Here is a 10,556-nt window from a genome sequence, read left to right on the forward strand (position 1 = left end):
GTAGATGATGATCTTAATGACACAAGACCTGTAGCCTTCACATACACTGAAGAGTATGAACAAATTAGAAAATTCAAACAAAATCAAAATCAAATCAATACACAGTACAAAAGAGAAATCCGGGAAGTACAAGATCAGTTGGCACAAGTAATACAATAATTACATATTTCAGAGGACACTCGTGCTCCAGTACGGGAAGAGGGACATAGAAATATGGAACAACCACAAAATAATAACACAGGACACTTCGGAAATTATGAACAAAATTGGCAAGGCGTATTGGATTTTGAGATGGAACCGCCGAAACGAAGTAACAATGAGCGATGTGCGACTCGCCGACATGATGATTTTGACTATAAGCTGTTCATTACTACACGTAAATTCAAAATATTTAAGAATTCTGACGACATTCATCCACAAGCATGGCGTCATTAGTGAGTGCCCTTCAGAGGCACAGGTAGAGAAAAAAAAAAGAGGCCATTATCCTCACTATTGACATTTCTTTGTCAAAAGCATCGCAAATACGACACGCTCAAACTTGAAAACTATAATTACACTGTGGAGCTCTTAATTTATGATATTTACTAAAATGCCTAATGAAATGATGAGAAACATTTTACATCTATTGCCTTTCTAGTTGAGAGATTTGATCATTTTGTTTAATATCTAGTTTCTAGCTGCACTGCAGCATTGGTTAAAATAGAATTTTATAGATGTACTAATATAAATATTTACTGTCTACAGATCCAGTAAATACTAATTTTGTAATACACTTCCCAAAAAATGAGGGAGCACAAAGACATTTCCCTTCACAGGAACTGCATACATAATTTACTTTTCAAGTACTTGGTAATTTTTATGGTAGAATAAGTTGTGGTGCACCACTTTAATTACATAGACATTAAGATGTGAATATACATTTCCCTTGTCTGCATTGTTGTATTTAGTGTAATAATTTTTTCTGCTTGATCTTTGTCATGTTTAGATATAAGCTGCTGTTTGCCAGGCATAATGTTACTGAATTTTACTTTGTATTACGCTGTTAAGCCAATTTTGCTACGGATTTATTTTTCTTGTTGGCTGCATAGTGCCTTGTATTAGTTGTAATATTGCCAATTTGAATTTTTTGTCATTAATGTTTGTGTTAATTGTTTTGTGCTGCTGCATTGCCTCGTCTCTTAGTTTAGCATCTGAGCTCAGTAGATTTAAGCTAGCTTAAAAGGGGGTAGACTATATAAGAAACTAACTATGATGAATTGGAAGAAATGTATTGAGAAGCTATAAGAAAATGGTTTGGCCAAAAAAGTATTTTGAAAGAGGATATGAACCAAAAAAGTAGGGTTTAGGGACAACAGGTTTAGGTAGGATTTTCTTGGAAATAAATGATGAGGTAAGATAATGGAAAAAATAATGAGGTAAGAAATGTGAGAAAATATAATTACAGAAAGCATGCTTGGATAGAATTTTTTTGGTGGAAACAAATGTTGAAATAAGAGGAAAAATATATGGAATGAAGTTTTGGGGTGGACTGCAGTACCAAATGTCACACTGAAAACAGATCCTGTCCTGTATTTTTGTGTTATTACACTATGTGAATTTGTGTTTTTCCTGTCTGTATGTGTCTAGCTAATAAGATTTATGTTGTAGAATTTTTCTGATATTATGTTATTTACCTTGTAAATATGCTTAGACATTATTTATTCTGTTTTGTTTTAATGCTCATGTGTGAAGTTGATGTTTCAAAAGTTATTCTGATCTTTTATGTATTTACTTATGTCATAATTCCTGTAACACTGATGTATATGTTATTTCGATTCTTTTGTAAGGCCCCTATTACTACAAATGTTATCTGTATTATTATGTTTTTAATGATGTATTTTGTACCGTTGTTATTGTATTCATATGTTATAAAATTGTAATTGATACCAGTTCATCATATTATTAACTTGTAAGTTACATTTCACTGCACACGTTTCTGTTGGTCATAGTATATGGACAATATGTGAGAAGTAGGGACTGTTAGTGTTTGCACGTGTGTTAATAATTCAGCAAGGGACTGGATAACAACATTGCTGGTTCTAAGGACAATTCCAAAAACTGTGTGAGTGCACAAGTGGTGGTTTATGGACTTGCTACATTCTCCGCAAGACTCTTCGATGGTGATTGTGCACCTGCACAGTCGCAGCAGATGGCTGCTGGCCATCTCTACAAGGACTACAGTGGTCTGTTCTGTGATGACCTACCTGCCAATATTCCTCAAAACTTCGACTGACTCTGCGGTGGGTTTGCTCTGTTGTGGGCCATTACCTGTCAGCATGTCAAGAGTCAGCACTGTCTTTTCGTTGGAAGGACAACATTACTTCTTCAAGACTGCATGGAAATTCACTACATATGTGTGTATTTTCTTCTACTGCTCAGACTTTGAGAAAAACACTGCTATTTTACTGTGATGAATGATCATGACTGTCTTTATGGACTGTGGGAAAATTTTAGCTTTTGACCAACATTGTATCAATAAGTGTGTGCATTTGATTTCTTTGTTATTGTAATTATGAAAAAAATTTTCAAATCTGTATTGGCCAGTGCCAAAAACAATTTGTAAATTTTTTGTGGGGTGCATGGCGGCTATGTAAGTAGGCTGTTTAAGTTTTTATATTGGTAACGCCACGTAGCGCTCTGTATGTGCTGTGTGCAGTCTGTGGCTGGTTTGCATTGTTGTTGGAATATCTGCCATTGTAGCGTTGGGCAGCTGGATGTTAACAGCGCGTAGCGTTGCGCAGTTGGAGGTGAGCCGCCAGCAGTGGTGGATGTGGGGAGAGATATGGCGGAGTTTTGAAATTTGTAAGACTGTATGTCATGAACTGCTATGTATATTATGAGTTTTCAACACTATTAAGGTAAATACATTGTTTGTTCTCTATTAAAATCTTTCATTCGCTAACTATGCCTATCAGTAGTTAGTGCCTTCCGCAGTTTGAATCTTTTATTTATCTGGCAGTAGTGGCGCTCGCTGTATTGCAGTAGTTCGAGTAACGAAGATTTTTGTGAGGTGAGTGATTTGTGAAAGGTATAGGTTAATGTTAGTCAGGGCCATTCTTTTGTAGGGATTATTGAAAGTCAGATTGCGTTGCGCTAAAAATATTGTGTGTCAGTTTAAGGACAGTCTTGTATAATTGTTCAAAGGGGACATTTCAAAAGGAACGGGTCTAACAACATTCTGCACGTACCAAGCACTGGTTAGAGTCTACTCCAGAAACATCAAAGATGAACGACAGTTGTACCTTGTCGTGCTCTAGACCATAAAGACCGGGCTGTGGCCAGTGTGTGTTGGACGAATGCAGTATATGAGACAGCGCTCACCAGGTATATGTCGCATGCACAGACGACCATCAAGCGCGAGCAGGTAGACTCTGCTTTCGTCGCTGGAGACCACGGCTCACCAGTCCATCTTCCAACTGATCCCCTGATGGCAGCAGTCGAACCGTGCATGTTGATGCTGTGGCATGAGCGGAAGACGGGGTAGATATGTGCATGCCCACAGCCCCGCTGCCGGCTCGCTGCAGATCATGTTGACATGTCTTAGCTGACAAGCCCTCTTATCTACCTCTACATCTACATTTACATTCCGCAAGCCACCCAACGGTGTTTGGCGGAGGGCACTTTATGTTCCACTGTCATTATCTCCCTATCCTCTTCCAGTCGCGTATGGTTCGCGGGAAGAACGACTGCCGGAAAGCCTCCGTGCGCGCTCGAATCTCTCTAATTTTACATTCGTGACCTCCTCGGGAGGTATAAGTAGGAGGAAGTAATATATTCGATACCTCATCCAGAAACGCACCCTCTCGAAACCCGGACAGCAAGCTACACCGCGATGCAGAGCGCCTCTCTTCAAGAGTCTGCCACTTGAGTTTGCTAAACATCTCCGTAACGCTATCACGCTTGCCAAATAACCCTGTGACGAAACGCGCCGCTCTTCTTTGGATCTTCTCTATCTCCTCTGTCAACCCAACCTGCTACGGATCCCACACTGATGAACAATATTCAAGTATAGGTCGAACGAGTGTTATGTAAGCCATCGCCTTTGTTGATGGACTACGTTTTCTAAGGACTCTCCCAATGAATCTCAACCTTGCATCCGCCTTACCAACAATTAATTTTATATGATCATTCCACTTCAAATCGTTCTGCACGCATACTCCCAGATATTTTACAGAAGTAACTGCTACCAGTGTTTGTTCCGCTATAATATAATAATACAACGAAGGATCCTTCTTTCTATGTATTCGCAATACATTACATTTGTCGATGTTAAGGGTCAGTTGCCACTCACTGCACCAAGTATCTATCCGCTGCAGATCTTCCTGCATTTCGCTGCAATTTTCTAATGCTGCAACTTCTCTGTATACTACAGCATCATCCGCGAACAGCCGCATGGAACTTCCGACACTGTCTACTAGGTCATTTATAATTATTGTGAAAAGCAATGGTCCCATAACACTCCACTGTGGCACCCCAGAGGTTACTTTAACGTCTGTAGACGTCTCTCCATTGAGAACAACATGCTGCGTTCTGTTTGCTAAAAACTCTTCAATCCAGCCACACAGCTGGTCTGATATTCCGTGGGCTCTTACTTTGTTTATCAGGCGACAGTGCGGAACTGTATCGAACGCCTTCCGGAAGTCAAGGAAAATGACATCTACCTGGGAGCCTGTATTTAATACTTTCTGGGTCTCATGAACAAATAGAGCGGGTTGGGTCTCACACGATCGCTTATCTGTGCTGTGGCAGCCTTACGATCTGCCACTGTTGCCCTTAAGTACCACGATCGTCCGTGCTGCGTGGACGTCCAGAGCAACGTCTACGGGTGTGAGAATTTTCACGTGACCACTGATAAAGAGCATCGTCGCAGAACTGACCCAGCAGATACAATTTGTGTGCTGATTCTTCGAAAGTACCATCCCGCCACATGTAAGGCCACAATTTAATACATTCCAAACTCGCTCAGTTGGCTGTAGGAAGCACGTTTGCATCCCCGTGGCGAGGTTTCCTTCTTTCTTCACACTTTTCCAACACACTGAGCGTTCTTGCTGTGAGCATTCCATGTTAAAGGGTAGACACAGATGCATCTCTGGTAGCTAATCAACCACGTTAATCTGTAGGCGGTCGAAGTTGAAACCATTATCACTACATCTACTTTCCTCCAGGTGGCTTATGCCGTCTTCGAATCAAAATCGGCATCGTCTTTCGAGATATACTAATTTCTTTCCCAACACTGAAGTTTAACATAACTTGTTTCATTACCCTCAAGTGAATAATTAACTTACTGATATTAAAGAAACTCAGACCCGCAAGAGCGTGGGAGGGTATAAAGAATATTGTGCGGTGTTCAAGCTCTGTAGCTGAGGTGGCTCTTGTAAGCCCATATAAGACTGTTTCCTAGCTTCCCGGCTGGATAGACCAGAATTTCTCTTCGACTTTCCTACAGCGCTTAAACAAATATCGCTTACGGCCTGTATACCGCTTGCACACGATCCCGATACAAGCTCTCCTGCATTTGTAGTAGCGTGTGTAGCAACCCCTGACTGTATGCCACGAGTCCGACCACCTGCGTGGTTGAGCACTAGCATGTTCGCAAGCATACTTAGAAATATTACACGTACCATTACTTCCCCAGCTTGCAGTTATACACTTCTGCCTAACAGTCCACCGCAATCAGATGTATATCGAGTTGGATTGGTAGACAACTCGTTGATGATGCTCCCTCAACAAGTACAGCTGTTGCCTTTTGGAATGAAAAGCACATACTAGAGGATTCGAGGTCCTGTTTGACATCTGATCCACTGTCACGACTTTACAGTCTGTATTTCATGTCATCGATGCTTCAGACTAGACTTTATTCCTTATATCTTCACAGTCAGTAAGAAGTAAAAGTTCTAATTTTTCGTTGTGGTACACATCATTCAAGTCTCAACGAGATGTAAAAAGCGCATATTTACCTTTGTTGGCTCTGAGTTAACGTCGTCTAACTGAATACAGGTTTGGATTATTTAAAGTGCCACATTATAGATATCTATAGTAATCCTCTCAAAATAAAATTAAAATTTACTTGAAACCATAAACTTTATTTACATCTGTTCATTTCATAAAATGTTGACACATTAGACACATTACTGGCACATATTTTCCAGACTGCACCAGAATTAAGCAGATTAATGCGACGGTTTATCAATACATAAAAAATACTACCTGTGCGCAAAATAGAGTCAAAAAAGAAACACAGAAGCTCTTGTAAAATCCCGTAAGGACTGAGACGCCAGAGATGCCTCAGTCAGCCTTATAGCCTGCAGCCAAGGCCCTACACATTGGTACGTAGGTCGATCGACACTGAGCTATTCAATTACACGGGTCAGCCAGAATGTTGTGACCATCTACCTATTAGCCGGTCCAGTTTTGGCACGACAAGACGTGGCATAGAAGAAATGAGGCCTTAGTAAGTCACTGGAAGGAGTTGGCACCGCCGGCCGAGGTGGCCGAGCGGTTCTAGGCGCTACAGTCTGGAACCGCGTGACCGCTACGTCGCAGGTTCGAATCCTGCCTCGCGCATGCACGTGTGTGATGTCCTTAGGTTAGTTAGGTTTAAGTAGTTCTAAATTCTAGGGGACTGATGACCTCAGAAGTTAAGTCCCATAGTGCTCAGAGCCATTTGAACCATTTGAGTTGGCACCGCATCTGCACAAACAAGTCACATTACTTCCGCAAATTCCGTAGAGGGGGAGATGAACTCTGACGCCATGTTCAATCATACCTCAGATGAATTCTCTCGCGTTCATATGTGGCGAGTTGAGGAGCCAGCGCATCAATTGGAACTCGCCACCGTGTTCCTCGAACCACCCATCACACTCCCGGCCTTGTGAGATTATCTTGCTGGAAAATGTCATTGCCGTCGGGAAACATGATAGTCATGAAGGAGTGTACGTGGTCTGCAATCATTGTACGGTACTCCTTGGCCCACGTGAATGTTCCACAGAGCATAGACTATGGGACCAAACTGCTGAGGTCATAAGTCCCTAGGCCTAGACACTACTTAATCTACCTTAAACTAATTTACGCTAAGAACAACACACACACCCATACCCGAGGGAGGACTCGAACCTCCAACAGGGAGGGAGCCGCGCAAACAGTGGCAAGGTGCCTCTGACCATGCGGCTACCCAAGCGGCCGATAGCTATAAAAGTATTGCAGTAGAACACGAGATCATTTTGCTCCAACAGAGAAAGCTTACCAAGAGAATTATTAATTGGTCAACCTGATATCGTCGTATTATGTTGGCTGGTTCAAATGGCTCTGAGCACTATAGGACTTAAAATCTGAGTCATCGGTCCACTACAACTTAGAACCACTTGAACCTAACTAACCTAAGGACAACACACACATCCATGCCCGAGGCAGGATACGAACCTGCGGCCGCAGCGGTAGCGCGGTTCCACACCGAGGCGCCTAGAACCGCTCGTTCACACCGGCCGGCTCCTACTATGTGAAACATGGTTCAAGTATCAGCCGGCTATTTATATTTCGTACTAGGGAAGAACAGGTTCGGTGGGGAGGATGGTAAAAAATTCGATGCCGCATCAGCCATAACGGGTCAACATAGGGAACAACGCCGTCGAATTACGAGGTTTGGCTCTAATGGTTCAAATGGCTCTGAGCACTATGCGACTCAACTTCTGAGGTCATCAGTCGCCTAGAACTGAGAACGAATTAAACCTAACTAACCTAAGGACATCACACACATCCATGCCCGAGGCAGGATTCGAACCTGCGGCCGTAGCGGTCACGCGGTTCCAGACTGAAGCGCCTTTAACCGCACGGCCACACCGGCCGGCTACGAGGTTTGCTCAGAAAGTAATGCACCGCTTTTTTTTTCCTCAGTCGAAAACAATGCTACATATGTGTTACTTGAAGCCTCCTGAGTGAGTGCGCCAAGTTTCCGACGTTTCCGACAGATAGCGTCACGGTAGGACAGTTTCAAAATGGCGACTCTAGGTGATGTACGTTACAAGCAATGTGCTGTCATTAAATTTCTCACTGCATAGAAAGAAACTGTGGGGAATACGCACAAACACTTGTGCAAAATATATGGAGCACCTGCTGTCGATAGAAGTACTTTTAGTCGCTGGGCACGGAGAGTGATGTCATCAGACGGCGATTCAGTGGAGCTCCATGATTTGCAGCGGGCGGGAGACCATCCACGGCTGCCACACCAGACATGCTGCAGCGAGCTGATGTTGTCGTTCGCGTGGACAGACGCATTCGTGGAAGACATTTTGGGGACGATGAGGAGGTGATTCACGGAGTGAAGCACTGTCTCCGCCACCAGGACAAGGATTGGTACCGTCAAGGTATACACACTGTTGTTTCGCACTAGAGAAAGGCTACAAAACGCGATGGAGATTACGAAGACAAATAGAATGCTTCCATAAAACACCATTCTTTCGTGTGTGTAATTCTCATCATATTCAATGTGGAACTGTTGAATAAAAATAAATGTGGTGTATTATTTTCCGGGACAACGGCCTAGCCGCAGTGGATACACCGGTTCCCGTCAGATCACCGAAGTTAAGCGCTGTCGGGCGTTACCGGCACTTGGATGGGTGACCATCCGGGCCGCCATGTGCTGTAGCCATTTTTCGGGGTGCACTCAGCCTCCCGATGCCAATTTAGGAGCTACTCGACCGAGTAGTAGCGGCTCCGGTCAAAGAAAACCATCGTAACGACATGGAGAGCGGTGTGCTGACCACACGCCCCTCCTTTCCGCATCCTCATCTGAGGATCGCACGGCGGTCGGATGGCCCCCATGGGCCATTTGTGACGGAGTGCTATAGTGCTATTACTTTCTGGGCAACCCTCGTAGTTACTTTGTAAATACAATCTGCTCACGGAACCTTTACAGTCGTCTCGCTAGATAAACCTCCCGTCCATAGTATTCTGAATGACAGGATACACTTACCATATTTGGTGCACCCGTAAATTTCGAAGAAGAAATTAAAGAAAAAAGATTTTGCTCGAAAATGAGTCGCACTCTGATTGAGAGGATAAAAATTAACAAAAATTTATTCCTACTTAAATGTAAGACGTTGGTATTTACCGTTACCATTTTGTTCTAACATTTGATACAACGAAGTGGCAATATATTTTGTCTTATTTGCTCTCATCACTATCAGTAACGGTATTCACTTCATCACTGTCACTCCTATCATTGTCCTCATCGTCTTCACACATGCAGCGCATTCGATATGCGGCATTTCTTGAACGCCTTGATAATGGACTCTGATGGTACTGAGCACCATGAAACAAGAATCCATTGGCACAAAAGGGTGACGAGTGGCTTCTTAATGTTACCAGACAGTGTAAAGACATTGTCTTCTTCCAGGAGTCAATTTCGGGGTTTGTTAAAGGCCACATCCAGTAACTGTAGTTTTGAAGTCGTTCCTCCAGAGATTTGCCTTTTCTGCAGCAAGTTTATCTTTCACTTCAGCAGTTTAGATGTCCCTTAAAAGCTACCGAAACTAGTATGACTCTCGTAAGCAATCAGGTCTGCCTTTCCAAACAGTAGAAACCAGTCAGTCGTCAGTTGCGTTGTCATCCGGCACTTTTCTTGCCAGCAAATCACTGAGCCCATTCGAAAATTTTCTTTAGGCATGGATTTTCTCTTCAGCAGAATGACATAAGATGATAAACTTCCCCCATCAGCTGTAACAGCTAACATCATAGTTATCCTATTTTATTTTTCAAGCTAGATTCCTCTTAATGAAATCCTTTTTACCCCTCTCATATCAACTGCCGTATTGCTTGGCTTGTCAAAACGTACTGGCGTTTGGTGGGCCGGAGTGGCCGTACGGTTCTAGGCGCTACAGTATGGAGCCGAGCGACCGCTACCGTCGCAAGTTCGAACCCTGCCTCGGGTATGGATGTGTGTCATGTCCTTAGGTTAGTTAGGTTTAATTAGATCTAAGTTCTAGGCGACTGATGACCTCAGAAGTTAAGTCGCATAGTGCTCAGAGTCATTTGAACCATACTGGCGTTTTGTCAGCATTGCCCATGTGATGAAAATGGTATGAGGGGCATTATCGCAACTGACGCAACTGGATGACGTAAGTTGATCACCTTCTCCTCAAAGCATGTTGGTATTCTCTGTGCTAATATAGTACTTCCTCGGAGAACAAGGCCATTTCTCCGCATAAACCGACGACACAGCAACTAATACACGCACGAAATTCTTGTTTTGGAACGTTAAGACTTTTACGATTTCCAAGACCTTCAGTCGGATAACTCCTAGTGAGCTGGACATCCATATTTCCTCTTATCTCGGCCGTAGAAAGTAATTTCAAGGTGCGGTTACCTGCCACATTTCGGTCCCCCGAACGATTTTCTCGGTGAAAATTTTTCCATCTTCCACTTTTCTTCTGAACCTACCTAACGTCGCACATTCAATTCGTTCAGTCCATATTTTCTTCCGGCCTCACTGTTAGTTGCGGGTTTGGCATCATGCACAACTG

At 43.1% G+C, this 10,556-nt stretch overlaps 1 pseudogene; it reads left to right on the forward strand.

Annotated features, from left to right (window-relative positions):
• The first annotated feature begins 8,565 nt into the window (after positions 1-8,565).
• Positions 8,566-8,683, forward strand: LOC124722604 (annotated as a pseudogene).
• The last annotated feature ends 1,873 nt before the right edge of the window (positions 8,684-10,556 follow it).

This window comes from Schistocerca piceifrons, chromosome 1, assembly GCF_021461385.2.
Source record: "Schistocerca piceifrons isolate TAMUIC-IGC-003096 chromosome 1, iqSchPice1.1, whole genome shotgun sequence".
Classification (NCBI taxonomy): Eukaryota; Metazoa; Arthropoda; class Insecta; order Orthoptera; family Acrididae; genus Schistocerca; species Schistocerca piceifrons.